Source organism: Malaclemys terrapin, chromosome 6 (genome assembly GCF_027887155.1).
Source record: "Malaclemys terrapin pileata isolate rMalTer1 chromosome 6, rMalTer1.hap1, whole genome shotgun sequence".
NCBI lineage: Eukaryota > Metazoa > Chordata > Testudines > Emydidae > Malaclemys > Malaclemys terrapin.
The window spans coordinates 120,248,410-120,267,082 of NC_071510.1; the positions used below are offsets into that span (position 1 = coordinate 120,248,410).

The window sequence follows — 18,673 nt, forward strand, 5'->3', positions numbered from 1 at the left end:
GATGTGGAAAACCCAGATTTACATCCCTGATTTTGGGATTTACCTTGGATGTCAAAAACCTGGGTACAAGTATCCTAAGCCTCTGGCTATTGGCTACTCAGGGGCAGGTCTGTTTTAGTCTCTCCTGTTTGAGCTGTTCCACTTTGTACAAATAATTAAATACAGATGGAGCCAGAGCGATTGACTCTATGATCTGGAGACTAGGGCACTCACATAGGTGTGGAGAACCAGGTTCTCTTCACTGCTCCAATGAATAGTCTCGTCTCTGTGGGTTGTCATATTTTGATTTCATTTTGGTTGTTGGGTTCGCATGCTGGTGTTATACAGGAGCAGGCCTTAAGCTTTGACTCTAATATATTAGCTTTTGTAGTTTGGTTAATGAGAGCTGTCTCTTTAAGAACAGGATGTGCCAAACTAAGAGTATTTGAGATCAGCCTGTGTGGGAGATTTTGCCTGTTTGTCCAGCATTGAAGATCCTGTGTGTGCAAGCTTGCAAAAGGTCAGAATTTGATTTAATACATTTATCTTTCAAGACAGCAAGGCTCATTCTCACAGGTGTTACATTTGGGTCTATGGGGGGACCATCTACATCCGGGCATTGCTAATTAGCTGCAGAGCCGTTCACCTGTAAGTCCCTAGTGTAAATCCTGCCCAGCTCAATACAGATTAAATTTTATTGTTCCCATCTAATGGATCTCATGCAATTTAACAAGATTTAGAAAGAGACTGGACGCTTCCCTGGATATCAAGAATAGCCAGGCTTATCAAAATAAATGATAGGAAATTTGGAGAGCAGGATGACAAGGGAGTCAGATTACACCACATCCGCCAAGAATGGGAGTTTTACACCTTAAGCAACAGGTTCTGGGCCGTGTCAGATGGACTTTGGGTCTGATCCACTGTAGCGATGCCGTTGGGTCCTCTTAGGTGGTCACTAAAGATGAGTTGGCTGAGTCCTGGCTGGCTCCATCTCTGATGACACCAGCTGGCCCCCGCCCCGTTGGGCGCTTGCACGTCCCATCGTAGCATGGTGGCCTCTCCAGCGGTAACCTGTTTCCAAACTCGCCACCACGCCTTGCGCTAGCCTGGGAAGTTCGCAGCGCAGGGGCTGCCCCTCGAGGGGGCCGTGTCGCATCCGGCACTGCGGGGCAGGCCCCTATCCTGGAGCTTGGGCAGGGGCCAGAATCATGAGTTTGGAGAGCACAAGGCACAGGCACCCCCCCTCCACCCCCATTTAAGGGGGGGGGGTAACGCTTTGGGGCCTGGCACGCTGGGGGGGGTCTGACTCCCGGCTTTTAACTCGTGCAGTGCCCAACGCGGTGACCCCTCCCTCACTTTTAGCCCTTAGGCGCCACGGTGTGCGGGGGGAGGTCGGCTGGGACCCGCGCGTCCCTCTCGGGGGCGGGTTGTGGGGGGAGGGGCACCAGAGGGCGCCGCCCCGGCTGTGGGATTTGATTAGTGACGGGGCGGGGGAACTATTTCTCTCTGCTGGAATCCGCTGCCGCGTGGAAGGTTACTAGTTCGTTATGCGAACTCCGCGACCGCTCGGCGGAAGGATCAGCGCTCTGCCTCAAACTCGGTGATTCGCTCTCCTTTCTGCGCAACCTCTCCCGGCGGGGAGTGACACACTTGTAGGCCAATCAGCGAGTGCCGTTCCCTTCGCGCCGATCACGCACTCTGTCGTGAGGTCTCCAGCACGACGTTTCTCGCCGCCTTTCGCCGATTGGGCTTAAGGCCTGCCAATCGCTAAGTGGGGCGGGACGTAGCCTCTATCATCCATCCACCGCCCGCTCTTCCTACAACTGATTTAAAGCAGAGCCAATCAACGGGGTCGCTGCGTGCGCCGCGTCGCCTCCATTAACCAATGGCGGGGGCAGTGGGCGGCGGCCAAGAGGAAGCCACTAGCCAGCGAGAGAGGCAGCAGCAGCGGCGCAGCTAGGCGAGGAAGAGGTTGGTCTCTGGCCGGCTTTGGCGTTGGCCAGGCCGGGGCGGGGGTGGCCCCGCCAGTCAAGGCGCGGATGCTGACGGGTGGCCCTTGCGCGGGGGGGGGGGCTCTGACCTGGAGCAGGCCATGGTAGGGGTGCCCCCCCCTTTGTTGTGGTGGGAGGTGGCGGCTGCTGTGGGGGAGGGAGGCTTGGCCGCTGGGCGGGGGGGAGGCTCGGTTTGTGGGGGGCTGAGGCTGGCGGGAGTGTGTGTGTGTGTGTGTGTGTGTGTGTGTGTGGGGGGGGGGGGGGCGGGGCTCCGGCTCCGGCTCCTTACAGTGGGCCCGATTCTCTTTTTGCCTCCTCCTCGTCCCCAATATGGTAAGCAGTTGGGCCCTGTTCTCCTCCTGTTCCCGGGGGATAAATATGGGGGTGGGGGGGGTGCGCCTGTCTTTCGGGGACACTATGATTTGTGCGGGGCTGGGGTTGCAGGCCAGTATCGCTTATCCACTCCCCTCCCCACCAAAAGCCTTGAAAAACTCCAGCTCAGACTTTGCCAAACGAAGATCTTGACACAGATTAAATGTGGAAAATTACAGCCTGGGAAACCAACGTTGTATGAAATGGTGAGCGATCTGAAAATAAAGCTGTGGGGCTGGAAAGTGACTTTCAGCCTTCACTCCAGTGGGTGTTACCTAGGGGTTGACCCTCTCTCCCCTGCTTGTAGGCAGTGAATGCTCATCCTCTTCACCCAGATGTAAGCAAACATCTGTGAAGTATATAGCCTCAGACACAAATAAGCACATCCTACCAAGTTGGTGCTATAATTGATGTACTGTAATAACTGCAAATAGTGGTCAGTTTAGCAATTTTGCAAAATTCCCACTTGTAGCACTGTGTATATGTGTGAGGGGAAAAATAGTTAAGTAAAATCGTTAGTTTATACTCTGTATAAAGGATGGTTGGGTAAGAAGACAGTAGTGAGGTTCTTACCCACGAAAGCTTATGCTCTCAATACTTCTGTTAGTCTTAAAGGTGCCACAGGACCCTCTGTTGAGTCTTACAAGGGGGTTTGAAAGTTGAGTTTAGGATTCAATTTCAAATCTAAAATCACTCTTCTTGTTTGTTGTACTCTCCTGCTTCACAAACCAAGCTTACAGCTTGTAGAAAAACATTCTTAACTAAACTTCCATATTGTAATTAAGATCTACTCCAGATATAAATATCTACCAGACAAATACTGTGGGTGACTGAAAACATTTTCTTAAAGTATATCTTATGTGAGTGCTGAGATGTACATATCTCTGATGAAGTGTTTTAATGCTATAATAAGCAGCCTCCTGAGTGTATGGAGATAATGCAAATATATTCGTATCAAGAAGCTTACAGTGAAATAAGCCATTTAAATTATTGCATTTGAACAGAGAGGGTGTCTTAAGATTTTTTTTAAGTGAACTTCTCTTATCTAACATGGCTGCAGTAAGGACAGTTTTATATACTTAAAATTGTTTAAAGTTGGCTAACTTAATTGTGGTGTGATTGCAGTGTGTCAAATTTAGCAAAATGCAAACTTAAAAGTTTTTTTAATAAATAAATAAGACCAGCCCCCCCCCCACTCCCGGTAACCACTCATTTTTCACCCCAAACTGATCAGGTTCCTGTAGCTGAGAGAAAGGGGCCCTTTCAGTCAGATAAGATTCCTATTTGAAATGATTTGTAGACTTTCCTTCATAGATATTTTTGTTCTTTCTCTGGCATTAGAAAAAGAGGATTATATTTTGCTCTTCAGGGATATCTTAACTTGTTGCTTCCACAAAATTAACGGTCTTTCAAGTATCAAGGGAGATAAAAATCAGTTTGATACATTACTCTAGTTAGTCTTAAATTGCTAAGATTGCTGTTGTGGTGTTAACTTTTATCATGAGGTTAACTCTATAGTAAGAGTGTAGAAGTGAAGTTCTTGCTCCCCCCACCGCAAACAAAAAAACAAAACCAAACCAGCTTATAGTGCACACTCCTAACTCTTCCCCCCTCCCCCCTCCACACACACACACACAAAGCAAAGGTGTAATATGGTATTAACCCTCAATGAGACTCAATTCTTAAAGAATTTGATTATTTAAACCCAATTACAAGAATTTCAAATTGATGTTTAACAATGTATTGGAAGATGTGGTAGCTTACCACTGCACTGGATTTCCTTTTTGAAGCCCCATACAGTTCAGACTCAGAAGCGTAGATTAGCAAAAATAGTGTGCAGAATTTCAGAGTTCTTTTGATAGCGAAAACTAGAATTGTGGATATTCTATGTCGTGTCAAACTTACAGTAGAAATAGTCAACTCTAGTGAGGTTTAGAAGGTCAAATGGTAATTGAAAAGGCTTACCCTTTTTAAGGGTTTAGTTCCTGTCTAAATTGACGTCTTTCTCTTCTCTCTCCCCCCCCCCCCCCTTGTTGATTTTAATTTGTTCATACAATGAGAATTTCCAAACTAAAGGCCCTCCTGGATCCTTCTCAACCATCTTATGTCAACTTGATCTTTCCAAAGTGCTGAGCACCTGTAGTTACCATTGAGTTTAATTGGAGCTTGTAAATGCTCAGTATTGCTGAAAGCTTGAGAGATGTAAACTCTTCCCCTCTCCCCCCCCCCCCCCCCAAAAAAAAAAAAAAAAAAGCTTAGGAGAACAAACCTTGCAACAAGTCTGAAGGGTAAGGAATTGGAGAGGGAGAAGAGAATTCCAGATTCTGTCTCAATAAAGAACAGTACATGATGAAACTTTAGTTATTGTAAAAGTATTAACACTGTGTTAATGGGCTGTGTGTGTAAATTCTCTGTAATTGAAAGCGTCCATTTATGAGACTGACTTACTAAGTGAGCTGTAAATTCTGCTCTTCAAATTGGATGTAATGACTTTTTTTATCATAAAGCCACAAACTGCTTGTGAACTGTGATGAGAGGCAAACAATACCTAAGCTTACTTTGCCAAAATATTTGTAACTGTTAATTTGTTAAACTGAATTGCTGCAGGTCATGCGATGGGATTAGTAGTTTTTGTAGTAGAACACAGGGTACAGACAGTCCTGTGTTCAGTACTGCCTGGGCTAGAAGAAATGGAGGGAGTGCAGGTAATAATTCTGAAAGTTGAAAACAACTGGTTTCTTTGAAATGTCCCTGTAGAAAGTGCACTACGTAGGCTCAGGTTTCATTCCTCTTGACATTTTACTATGGTTTATGGATAACTGACAATAGCACTAATTATACTGTGCACTACAAGAGAGCAGTTAAGGGAGTGATTTCTTGCTATCTGAGCAGCTTAGGTTGGAACTTCTGTTTCATCAACAGATCTCAACTATATAAATAATGACTGAAGGCTATCACTTCAGGACAGTTTGTGTGTTGGTGTGGGGGAGATTTGTTCACTTTTATAAGATAAATCATAAGCTTCATTATTATCTGTTGTATCCTTCTGTTACTGCATTATGTTGGCAGACTTTGCTTGACTTGTATGAAGCACTAGGTAGTTTATTATTATTATTATTATTTGTATTACAGTCTGCATTGAGGGGGATTTCAATGACCCCTGCCTACTAGTTGTCCGCATTCTACTGGTTTATATTTTATAGTAGAATATTTATATATTCTATAATTTATATAGCTTAGCAGACTTTTCTTCAGTCTTGATTTCTTTTGTTGTTACTTCTAGTGGCCATTTTAAACATGTTTCTCTGTTAAACATGCACATCAGTGTATTTTTAGTAGTCATACTGAGGTTTGAATAGAATGCATAAAAGCCGCCATGTAACAGGCAGAGCAAATATGAAAACTACTTGCATAATTGCTATAGCATTTGGAACCATAACTCTTCTTCTGCTGAAGTGTGGACACACACGCACACATTTCAGTAGAAATAGAGTTATGGTTTCAAATGTGCATGCGCGCGCGCTCTTTCTCTCTCTATTTATTTAGCTTTGATAGCAAACAATGAAATTCTGAAAAACTTAGAGTATTTGGGTATACATGCAGTGAGTAACTTAAAACAGATGAAGTGATGAATTAAGTGAAGTGGAATCCTTGATAATTGCCCTCTTTGTAACTTTACCTAGGTTGCTAAAATACTTCTGCTCCGTTAGTCATATTACTAAGGGTATGTCTATACTTAAAGCGCTGCTACTGCACCACTACAGTGTAGACTCTACCTACTTCAATGCAAGGAGCTCTCCTGCTGGCGTAGGTAATCCAGCTCCCTGAGAGGTGGTAGTTAGGTAATGGAAGAATTCTTCCATCAACCTAGCGCTCTCTACACAGGGATTTAGGTTGGCTTAACAGTGCTGCTCGGATTTTTCACACCCCTGACCAATGTAGTTAAACAACCTAATTTTATAGTGTAGACCTGGCCTAAGATCACTAAAAGTGACTCTTCTCCTTTCTCCTGCCTCTAATTTTTAACGCCACATAAAAATGGTCAATTCTATCAATACATTAAAATTCCTAATAGTTAATCCTATCTTTCAACTCTAACTCCCCATAAGAGCTGACAATATAGCTAATAAAACAAAGGAAAAAAGTTAGGCTCGTGTCTCTAATACTTTAACTTGTAATAGCCCGTAGTATTTGAAGGAAAATATCTGGCTTCTAAAAACTTTCATAATTCATGGTAAGCACTTGAGTTTCTCCTAGTACCTTCATTCTAAGTATATTAAGCTTTATAAGACTTTCTCATTTGTTTCATGAAATGAGTGATAAGGAAAACAGGCTGTCTTATTCTTAAAAAAAGCAATGACGTGGCACTGTTGGCTCTTAAAGTCATCACTATGCAGAGTTCTAACTTTCAAACACTTTTTTTGAGGCTTCAGAGGCATGTACATATACATAAGCTTGCAGTGTGTCAGGGTAGATGGAGATATTAATGTCTTTATGATTGGAGAATAGGTTAAAGTGTGACATAGCAGCAGGGTTGGGATTGACTTCTTACAGTGGTATCCTGAGGCGCCAAGTAGAATTGCATCCCATGGTGCTAGGGAGTCTACAGGGATGACATTCATGCATCCTCAAGAGTGAATTTGCTTTGTAGCCTTGGTAAGTCACTTAAGATATGATCCAACTGGACAGTTTGCTTAACAGAAGATGGGGAATGTGTTTTGAGACTTTCACAGGAGCTACAGAAGTAGTGTTTCTAATTATAAGTATTTTGGGAGGTATTGTTAATGTTCCTTTGTATAAGAATGCAAAACTTACTTTTAAACAGTGGGTATTTAAATTGGTGGTACTTGCAGAATCACACCTTTAAAGTTACCCTTAAGTAAAACTGTCTTAAGAGCAGGAGGGGTCTGCCTTAAGCTTCAGCAGCTGATATGAAAGCTGAGGAGGGTCCTTGGCTCTGCCACTTGGGGCACTGGCCCATTAGCTAGCCAGATGGAGCTTGGGACCAGTTAACTGACCAGATGGAGCTTGTTGGGAGGTGAGCAGCTTTAGAGCCATTCCCCACTGCTGGCCTAATTGGCTGAAGGGCTGGACTGGGACTGAGGCCATTGCTCAGCAGGCTGGATTCTTCCCCCCCCCCCGCGCAGTGGGGAGGGGAGGGTGTGAAACTGTTCCACCTGCCCAAGACCGGGTGGGGGAGAGGGCCAGGAGAGAGCTGAGGCTCTTGCTTAGTACATCAATCTGTTCTTGCATGTGCAGTTGCTGTTCAGAAGCTATGCAGCAGCCCTAGAAGGAGGCAGGCTGAGTTTGTCCCATGTCCTGAATCCAGTGTTGTATTAGATCATGCCCACTTCACCTCTCCCTTTATTGCATATGCTAATTAGTGTCCCAGAATTCCAAGAAGTAGTGGGGAAAGATAGACGTGAATTATCTGGCTCTAGGGCTGAATTGTTTTTCTCTGGTATTCAGCTATTAACATTAGATTGGTAGGCAAGTGCAAAGAGTGTCATCAGATTAGAGGCTCCTTTCACTTCAGTTAGTTGGTGCAAAATTCCAGTTTTTTGCAATCTAAGGTGAATGGAAAAACTTTCATAAATTTTAAATTTAACAAAATATCTTCCATGTTTGCAATACAAACATGGTTCTATGAACTTGGAAATCAGTGTTCTGCTTAAATGATTCTTCTTTAAGGTAAGATTGAAGAAAAAAAATCAGATTATCACTGTTTACTTTTTGCAAGCTTCTCACTCTTAATACTGTAACATAAGATAAAAACAGGAGTACTTGTGCCACCTTAGAGACTAACAAATTTATTAGAGCATAAGCTTTCGTGGGCTACAACCCACTTATGCATCCGAAGAAGTGGGTTGTAGCCCACGAAAGCTTATGCTCTAATAAATTTGTTAGTCTCTAAGGTGGCACAAGTACTCCTGTTCTTTTTGAGGATACAGACTAACACGGCTGCTACCCTGAAACCTTACATAAGATAAATTGTAAACATTTTCCTTTGTTGAATGCCCTATTAAAGCCTCAACTTTCAGTATTATGTAAGCTAACTAAAGGATTAACTATTGTCTTTTTAAGCTATTGTCATATTAAGCTTCAGTCAATTACTTAAATGTCACATTGTACTGAATTAATATTAAAGTTGACCTATGAAGGAGACAGGGGAGCTGCTCCTCCTGTCTACCCCCCTGTTTCTTATTAATTGAAAGAGGCCTAAAACTTGAAAAGCCTACTTATAACATTAGAAAGTGAGGCATTGTCTATTGTGGCCTTCTATAAAAGGCTGATCATATGACATCACAAGAGATGAGAAGTGAAATCTGAGGAAAATGGACTCTTAGTCTCTCTAAGTCTCTCTTGAACTGCACAATGAGTCTTCAGAGAGATTTGTTTCTGGAGGTACTCAACACCCTTGCTTTCTTATCTAAGGGTATGTCTACACTGGTACTTATTATTGTATAGCTTATATTACATTGTCCTAAGTGCTGGTGTAGACAATGCTATATTGGAGGGAGAGCTTCTCCCACTGACATAGTTACTGCTACTCATGGAGCTGGAGTAGTTAAGTTGGCTTAGAGCGGTTACATTACACCAATGGCTCTCAACCTTTCCAGACTACTGTACCCCTTTCAGGAGTCCAATTTGTCTTGTGTACCCCCAAGTTTCACCTTACTTAAAAACTACTTATGAAATACAAAAGAGTCACAGCACACTATTACTGAAAAATTGCCAACTTTCTCATTTTTATCATATAATTATAAAACAAATCAATTAGAATTTAAATATTGTACTTGCAATAGTATATAAAGCAGTATAAACATGTCATTGTATGAAATTTTAGTTGTACTGACTTTGCTAGTGCTTTTTCTGTAGCCTATTGTAAAACTAGACAAATATCTAGATGAGTTGATGTACCCCCTCAAAGACCTCTGCGTACATCCAGGAGGATCCATACCCCTGGGTGAGAACCACTAACTTCATTAGAGCGTTTACAGTGGCACAGCTGCATTGCTCCAGCTCTGCCGCTGTAAACGCTCTAGTATAGCTGTAGCTAAAGAGTGCTCACAAACCAGATTCCTTAGAATTACAGTAAATCTTCCAGTAAAACTAGGGAAGATAAGATTTTATTTAATCTTTTTAAGATGAGCAAGCAGACTTGTGATCTGCAATGTTTTCAAACCTTGTACATCATGAACAAAGTGCTTTTGTTTCTAGAACATCACTAGTGCTACTGTAAACAGATTTTCCAGACATTCAAGAAGGTACAGCCTTTGTGCTCATGATTTTAGTCTCTTGCATGTCAGCTGTAAGGGTCCCTCTTTATCTTCTATGCTTGGTTGTTTCCAGGATCATTGGCTTATCTTTAACGCTTGTGCAAAGGTACTGCAGAGAATGAAGTAAATTAAGGTTTAGAATAGCAAACTTGACTTCAAAATTGTGACTTAGAAGTACCACAATTATTAGCTTTTAGTCTGCACTGTTAATTCATGTGCACATCAGACAGCAGAAATATATTTGCAGCTAGATAAAACTGGAGTTATTTCAACTCCACATTAAAGATGGATAATTCTCCTGGTAACCTGGTTTTACAGCACATAGCCTTGCGGAGCGCTTGCTATTGCAAATGCATGCGTAGAGTGCTAGGTCCTGCCTACGCAGCAGGATGGTCTCGTACCCTTAGGTCTGGTCTACACAGGGGTGCGGTGTTAGATTAAAGTTACGCAACTTCAGCTACCTGAAACCCTGAGTCAGTTGACTTGGGCTCACAGGGCTCAGACTGTGGGGCTAAAAATAGCCCTGTAGACCTTCAGGCTCAGGCTGGAGCATGGACTGTGAAACCCATGAGGGGGAAGAGTCTCAGAGCCTGGGCTTCAGGCTGAACCCAAATGTCTACATGGCTGTCTTTTTAGCCCTGCAACCAAAGCCCCCTAAGTCAGTTGGCCTCAGGCTCTGAGACTCAAGCACTGTGGGATTTACTTTGCTGTGTAGACATACTGTGAGGCACAACAGAAATTGCAGTCTGAGACACAAGGTGCAAAGGATGTGGAGGGGAACAAAATAGTTAATGTAAGTTGCTTATTCCTAATTGGAATTTTGTTGTGCATGTTTCAGAAGTGCATCTAGTGATTTGATGCCTCATTATAGGGAGGGTGTTCAATGTGTTGCGGTAGTGTGTCAGAGTGTAGATAGTTATGTCAGAAGAAGACAAACTTTGAGGATGTAATGATGGGAGCAAGGGATAGACAATGGAATAAGAACAAATGAGTGGGAGATAAACTGTTGGGCCTTGAAGACAGGCTCCACAGGCTTGAGCTTGATTTGGTGGAAAAGGGAGTTGCTGGTGGGACAAGGGGCTGAGGCAGTTTTTAGTTGCATTTCTTAGAGTGGAATAGGAGGTGTGAAGTATTATGCAGGCCATTGGTTGAATTTGCAACTAACAGTATGGGAAATGGTTGAGTTTTAGGTGTGTGGACATAGGTGAGATTCTAGACACTTTGGAGAGAAGCTGTATAAAGCTTTTTAGACATGGGGGTAGGATGTGGAGCATGACACTCTTAAGGGGGGGGAGAAGAGTAGTTGAAGATGATGCCTAGATCATGAGCAAGTGACAAAGGTTGACATCAACAGTGACTGTATAGAATGAGGCTGTATTACGAGGAAAAGTCAGAAGTTCCATTTTTAACCATATTAAGCTGACACCAGGACTTCAAGAAAATGTTGGGCTGACATGGGACTGGCTCATTGGCAGTGGGTTGGGATTGTAATAGACTTGAATCATTGGCATAGTAAACATTATGATGTCTGGTTTCAGAGTAACAGCTGTGTTAGTCTGTATCCGCAAAAAGAAGAACAGGAGTACTTGTGGCACCTTAGAGACTAACAAGTTTATTAGAGCATAAGCTTTCGTGGACTACAGCCCACTTCTTCGGATGCATACGAAAGCTTATGCTCTAATAAATTTGTTAGTCTCTAAGGTGCCACAAGTACTCCTGTTCTTCTTCTTCTGATGTCTGTGAGTTGAGAGTGCTAAACAGGGCAAATAGTGAAGTGGCAGTGGTCTAGAATAAAGCCATATGAACTCCCTATGAAGGAATGGAAAAGAGAACAGAATAAAACTTAGTTGAGCTTTTGCCGGAGTAGTTCATCAGCACAGCATGGGATCAGCATCCCTATTGTTACTTTGTTTGCATCAGTTTTCCAGCCACAATTGTGCAATTCTTCACTTGTGGCTTTTTGCTTGGTGCACATTAAGGTGAGTTACAATATTAATTCCTGTTTGGATAATTTTTGGATAATGTGACAAAGATGTAGGTAAAGAGGTCTGGATCAGAATCTGATGGCACTGTTTCAGAATTTGCAAAACTTCTTTTGATAACCATATTTTCAATTCCTCAGAACTTATTAGCATCAGAGGGAAAGCTTCCATGCTTGGCCTCAGCCTAAAGGTAGCTTTTTATTTTTAAGCTTGCAGACTTCTTTCAGCCGTTTTGATGGTGGCAAATACACGTTTTTCTTTACTGCCAGTTCCTCGTGTGCACCCCCTCCCATCTGAGTTAACATCTGTGCAGTCAGACTTCATGTTTTAATAGCCTCTGCTTTGTGGTGTATCTGATTTTCGGGGGAGAGTGTAGCTTTACAAATAAAGCTAATTCAGCATATTCAAAAGAGACTTGACAATTTCAAAACAGATCTTGATTTTTTTTTTTTAAATCAACACTCCTGCCCTACTCTTGTCACATTTCTCTGTGCTCTGCATGACAAATGTGTAGGTCACAGGTGAAATAACCTGTAAGTAGACACTGTTTTGCTGAAACACAACTAAGCTCTGATGTAGTAATATAACAATGGCTAGGAGCAAGAAGCTATCTTAGGAAAATTAAGCATCCCAAAAATTTAAGAGGGTGTCATGAGTTTTGGCATTCTGCAGTGTTAAAATTCTGAAGCTTTTCTGTTCTTTTCAGAGAGAGAGAGCCTTCACAGTACAAACTGATACTTTCTAGAAAAGCTTTTTTTCTTTTTTTTCTTTCTCCGAATGTGGCCACACTCAAAGCCAGTTGCCATCGCATTCAAAATCAGCTACTGTTGAGACTTGAGGGTAGCAAATGTACTTGTATTTAAAATTAGGCCCTGACCAGTGAGCTTTCACCTGTACCTGATTAACTGTTTGAAACTATAATTAAACACAGGCTAGAGCTAGAATATCCTGTTAGGATATCGGTTAGATCTTAACCATTCTGCAAAGGAAAATTCTGTCTGATCCTTTCTTGGACATAGCAAAGTGGATAAAGGAGTATGATAAGCTTAATGTTGATAAATACCAAGTAAAAATTGTACTCAAGCACAAAACAGTTCTAAGTCAATGAAAGACTCAGCAAAGGGAACTGTCATGTGGCAGAGAGTGAAGGTATAAGCTAAATGTGCAGCTGTCTTCCAACCCCCCCCCCCCCCCCAAAAAAAAAAAAAAAAAAATGAATAAAGAATGGGAAGGAGAATACAAAGTCTCAGGTAGCATTGATTTACAATGGCATGTCCTGATGGAGACCACTGTGCTATATTGGTTACCCATCTCAAAAAGGATCTTTCAAAATTAGAGAAGAGCAACAAGAATGATTAGGGGCATGTAAAACTCTTAAGAAGAGCTGGATTGTTACCTTAGAGGCAAATAAGAGAATGTAAGATAGTGAATTGAAGGTAGGTTGTTTGCACACTGTCTTGTAACACAAGAGCAAGGGAACATTCAGTACCTTGAAAGTTGGGTACATTGGTTTAAATCAAAGCAATTAAAATTGGCGATTTTAATTGTGATTTAAATCAGCAAGCAGAAAACCTTGATGTAAATCATTGATTTCAGTCTTATTTTGCATGTGTATTATTGTTTTTCCCTAAAGAGAGGTTGATTCTCACTGAGTAACCAAAAAGGTATTTGATTTGCAACTAAATACAGCCTTTATGCTAAATTTGATGCTTCTTTTGGGTAACCAGGACAATACACTCATTCATATATTGTATAGCTTAGTTTACTTTTATTCAGATTCTTAACTTTTTAAATTTATTTGTTAAATGGTGAATGATGGATTTTTATTGTAGTTTGTGTCACTATCTAGTTGGATTGAAATAAACACTCAAATACATGGGAAGAGTACTTTAAAACTCTTCCTAAATAAAAATGTGCCAGCTAAACGTTGTCTATCAGAACAATGGTTTGCATAGCTAGCTAACTGAGGAAACAAAGGAAGTAGTTAATGAATTGAACAGATTGTTTCTGTTGGTCATATTCTACAAGTTTTCTAAAATCTTGGTGATCTTATCCTCGTACCTAATTTTTATGCATATGTTGGAAGAGGAAAACAAGATTTCCTGTCTTTTAAGCACCCTATTAATTTCTTAACTTTGAATGAACTAGTCACTGAATTGAACTAGTTGAATAAACTGAACTGAAGAGATTCTCTTGGCACCTGCAGCAGAATCTATAGCTGTCAAAAAAGCTGCGTTAGTACTTCCACTAACTCTGGTTCCTGGTTTTTAGCCTATGACTCCCAGCAATTCCGTGGTTTGACTTTCTTTAAAACTTCAGCAGCAAACATGTATTGCTCAATATTATTTATTTTAAATTATTAGTCTAATAAATGTAGGCCTTAACATGGGTTGTCAGTTTCCTATTTAATTTTAAATGGGTTTATTTTTAAAAATATGCCTGTATTTGTTTCAAATAAACAGGTCAGTGAAATAACCATAGGCTTTTATTCATGCTGCTGACAGGTGGCAAATTTAAAAATGATCAAAGGAAAGAATTTCATAAAATGGGTAAGTTCACTGGAACTCACTGCTGCAGAACATCCAGGCCAAGAACTTGGCAAGAGTTGGAGAGATTGGAGCCTTATTTGAATGTTTGTAGCTAGTTAAAATTTTGAAAGGGAGATAAAACCTCATGCTTCAGAGTTTGACCATGTTAATGATTAGGATCAGACCGTCATGGGAGTCAGATTATCCATCATCTGCTGATTTAGATTTCTTGTACCTTTTCTGAAGCATCTGGTTGTGGCCACTCTTGGACAAGATGGATCATGGGGCTGATCAAGTGTAGCTGTTCTTATGTGAAATATAAAGAAGGCCAAACTAAGTGCCCTATTTTATGTGTCAAGTATCAGGGGGTAGCCGTGTTAGTCTGTATCTACAAAAACAACAAAGAGTCTGGTGGCACCTTAAAGACTAACAGATTTATTTGGGCATAAGCTTTCGTGAGTAAAAACCTCACTTCTTCGGATGCATAGAGTGAAAGCTACAGATGCAGGCATTATATACAGACACATGGAGAGCAGGGAGTTACTTCACAAGTGGCGAACCAGTGTTGACAAGGCCAATTCAATCAGGGTGGATGTAGTCCACTCCCAATAATAGATGAGGAGGTGTCAATTCCAGGAGAGGAAAAGCTGCTTCTGTAGTGAGCCAGCCACTCCCAATCCCTATTCAAGCCCAGATTAATGGTGTTGAATTTGCAAATGAATTTTAGTTCTGCTGTTTCTCTTTGAAGTCTGTTTCTGAAGTTTTTTTGTTCAATGACAGTGACTTTTAAATCTGTGATAGAATGACCAGGGAGATTGAAGTGTTCACTTACTGGCTTGTGTATGTTACCATTCCTGATGTCCGATTTGTGTCCATTTATTCTTTTGCGGAGGGACTGTCCGGTTTGGCCAATGTACATGGCAGAGGGGCATTGCTGGCACATGATGGCATATATGACATTAGTGGATGTGCAGGTGAATGAGCCCCTGATGGTGTGGCTGATGTGGTTGGGTCCTCTGATGCTGTTGCCAGAGTAGATATGGGGACAGAGTAGGCAACGAGGTTTGCTACAGGGATAGGTTCCTGGGTTGGTGTTTCTGTGGTGTGGTGTGTAGTTGCTGGTGAGTATTTGCTTCAGGTTGGGGGGTTGTCTGTAAGCAAGGACTGGCCTGCCTCCCAAGGTCTGTGAGAGTGAGGGATCATTTTCCAGGATAGGTTGTAGGTCGTGGATAATACGCTGGAGAGGTTTTAGCTGGGGGCTGTATGTGATGGCCAGTGGTGTTCTGTTATTGTCCTTGTTGGGCCTGTCCTGTAGTAGGTGATTTCTGGGTACCCGTCTTGCTCTGTCAATCTGTTTCCTCACTTCCCCAGGTGGGTATTGTAGTTTTACGAATGCTTGATAAAGATCTTGTAGGTGTTTGTCTCTGTCTGAGGGGTTGGAGCAAATTCGGTTGTATCTTAGGGCTTGGCTGTAGACAATGGATCGTATGATGTGTCTTGGATGGAAGCTGGAGGCATGTAGGTACGTATAGCGGTCAGTAGGTTTCCGGTATAGGGTGGTGTTTATGTGACCATCACTTATTTGTACTGTAGTGTCCAGGAAGTGGATCTCTTGTGTGGACTGGTCCAGGCTGAGGTTGATGGTGGGGTGGAAATTGTTGAAGTCCAGGTGGAATTCTTCAAGGGCCTCCTTTCCGTGGGTCCATATGATGAAGATGTCATCAATGTAGCGCAAGTAGAGGAGGGGCACTAGGGGACGAGAGCTGAGGAAGCGTTGTTCTAAGTCAGCCATAAAAATGTTGGCATACTGTGGGGCCATGCGGGTACCCATAGCAGTGCCACTGACTTGAAGGTATAAGTTGTCCCCAAATCTGAAGTGGTTGTGGGTGAGGACAAAGTCACAAAGCTCAGCCACCAGGCTTGCTGTGGCCTCATCAGGGATACTGTTCCTGACAGCTTGTAGTCCATCCTCATGTGGAATATTGGTATAAAGTGCTTCTACATCCATGGTGGCCAGGATGGTGTTTTCAGGAAGAACGTCAATGCACTGTAGTTTCCTCAGGAAGTCGGTGGTGTCTCGAAGATAGCTGGGAGTGCTGGTAGCATAGGGTCTGAGGAGAGTGTCCAAATAGCCAGATAATCCTGCTGTCAGAGTACCAATGCCTGAGATGATGGGGCGTCCAGGGTTTCCGGGTTTATGGATCTTGGGTAGCAGATAGAATACCCCTGGTCGGGGTTCTGGGGGTGTGTCCATGTAGATTTGTTCCTGTACTGTAGCTGGGAGTTTCTTGAGCAGATGGTGTAGTTTCTTTTGGTATTCCTCAGTAGGATCAGAGGATAGTGGCCTGTAGAATGTGGTCTTGGAGAGTTGCCTGGCAGCCTCCTGTTCATAATCTGACCTGTTCATTATGACTACAGCACCTCCTTTGTCAGCTCCTTTGATGATAATGTCAGAGTTGTTTCTGAGGCTGTGGATGGCATTGCGTTCTGTACGGCTGAGGTTATGGGACAAGTGATATTGTTTGTCCACAATTTCAGCCTGTGCGCGTCTGCGGAAACACTCTATGTAGAGGTCCAGTCTGTCATTTCGACCATCAGGAGGAGTCCACGCAGAGTTCCTCTTCTTGTAGTGTTGGTAGGAAGGTTCCTGTGGGTCAGTGCACTGTTCAGTGGTGCGTTGAAAATATTCCTTGAGTCGGAGACGACGAAAGTAGGCTTCCAAATCACCGCAGAACTGTATCATGTTCGTGGGGATGGTGGGACAGAAAGAGAGTCCCCGAGATAGGACAGACTCTTCTGCTGGGCTAAGTCTGTGGTTGGAAAGATTGACAATGTTGTTAGATGAGTTGAGGGTACCATTGTTATAGCCCCCAGTGGCAGGTATTAGTTTAGATAGCTTGCAGTCCTTTTTCCTCTGTAGAGAAGTGAAATGTGCATTGTAAATGGCTTGTCTCATTTTTGTAAAGTCCAGCCACGTTGAAGTTTGTGTAGAAGGCTGGTATTGTATGAGAGTCTCCAGTTCTGAGAGCTCATTCTTGATCTTCTCCTGTCTGCTGTAAAGGATGCTGATCAGGTGGTTCCTCAGTTTCTTTGAGAGTGTGTGGCACAGTCTCTCACCATACTCAGTGTAGTATGTTGATTGCAATGGATTTTTTACCTTCAGTCCTTTTGGTATGATGTCCATCTGTTTGCATTTGGAGAGGAAGATGATGTCTGTCTGTATCTGTGCAAGTTTTTTGTTGAGGTTGATGGATTTCCACTCCATACGGCTAAATTTAGTGCCTTGCATGGTGTCAAGTATCAGGGTACTCACCAGCAACTACACACCACACCACAGAAACACCAACCCAGGAACCTATCCCTGTAGCAAACCTCGTTGCCTACTCTGTCCCCATATCTACTCTGGCAACAGCATCAGAGGACCCAACCACATCAGCCACACCATCAGGGGCTCATTCACCTGCACATCCACTAATGTCATATATGCCATCATGTGCCAGCAATGCCCCTCTGCCATGTACATTGGCCAAACCGGACAGTCCCTCCGCAAAAGAATAAATGGACACAAATCGGACATCAGGAATGGTAACATACACAAGCCAGTAAGTGAACACTTCAATCTTCCTGGTCATTCTATCACAGATTTAAAAGTCACTGTCATTGAACAAAAAAACTTCAGAAACAGACTTCAAAGAGAAACAGCAGAACTAAAATTCATTTGCAAATTCAACACCATTAATCTGGGCTTGAATAGGGATTGGGAGTGGCTGGCTCACTACAGAAGCAGCTTTTCCTCTCCTGGAATTGACACCTCCTCATCTATTATTGGGAGTGGACTACATCCACCCTGATTGAATTGGCCTTGTCAACACTGGTTCGCCACTTGTGAAGTAACTCCCTGCTCTCCATGTGTCTGTATATAATGCCTGCATCTGTAGCTTTCACTCTATGCATCCGAAGAAGTGAGGTTTTTACTCACGAAAGCTTATGCCCAAATAAATCTGTTAGTCTTTAAGGTGCCACCAGACTCTTTGTTATTTTATGTGTGTGTGTTTTAAATAGCAGATGATGAATTCAGTCTTCTGGACTCTCAACTGGAAACCTAGCTCCAGTAATGGCTTTATTTTACCGTAATACATGGAGAAGATAGCACTGCAAAATTAATGCATTAATGAATTAATTTCAAATCAAGAGTAGGCTAATGGAAGGACAGAGGAAATGTTCTCCATCTTCATATATACCTTTCTTATACAGAGCTCAGTGTGTACAAGCCAAAATTTGAAGACAGGGTTCTCAAATCTGTTTTCCTCCAGTGAAGTCAGTGGAGCTAGTCAATGATACCCGTGTAACTAAGATTGTAATTTATATTTTAAGTGTTGGGAAATTGATCCTGGTGAATATTCACCAAGTATAACAGTGTTCAAAAATTATAACTTAATTAAAAAAAAAGCATGTTCAGTGAAAGCAACAGTTCTTTGTATCCCTGTAAACTCATTTTTTTTTTTTTTTTAAATTTGAAATGTGAAGCTTTCATATTGAAG

At 42.4% G+C, this 18,673-nt stretch overlaps 1 protein-coding gene across 3 annotated transcripts in view; it reads left to right on the top strand.

Annotated features, from left to right (window-relative positions):
- The first annotated feature begins 1,890 nt into the window (after positions 1-1,890).
- The window catches only part of SMAD2 (SMAD family member 2), an 82,597-nt gene continuing 65,814 nt past the window's right edge, over positions 1,891-18,673 (top strand). For 2 of the 3 annotated variants that reach the window (XM_054032388.1, XM_054032390.1), the window contains exon 1: positions 1,891-1,950. The gene's annotated coding sequence lies outside the window, so the exon portion shown is untranslated. Of the gene's footprint in view, positions 1,951-1,980; positions 2,075-18,673 lie in introns of those variants that run through there. The other variant, XM_054032389.1, reaches the window with a different exon arrangement.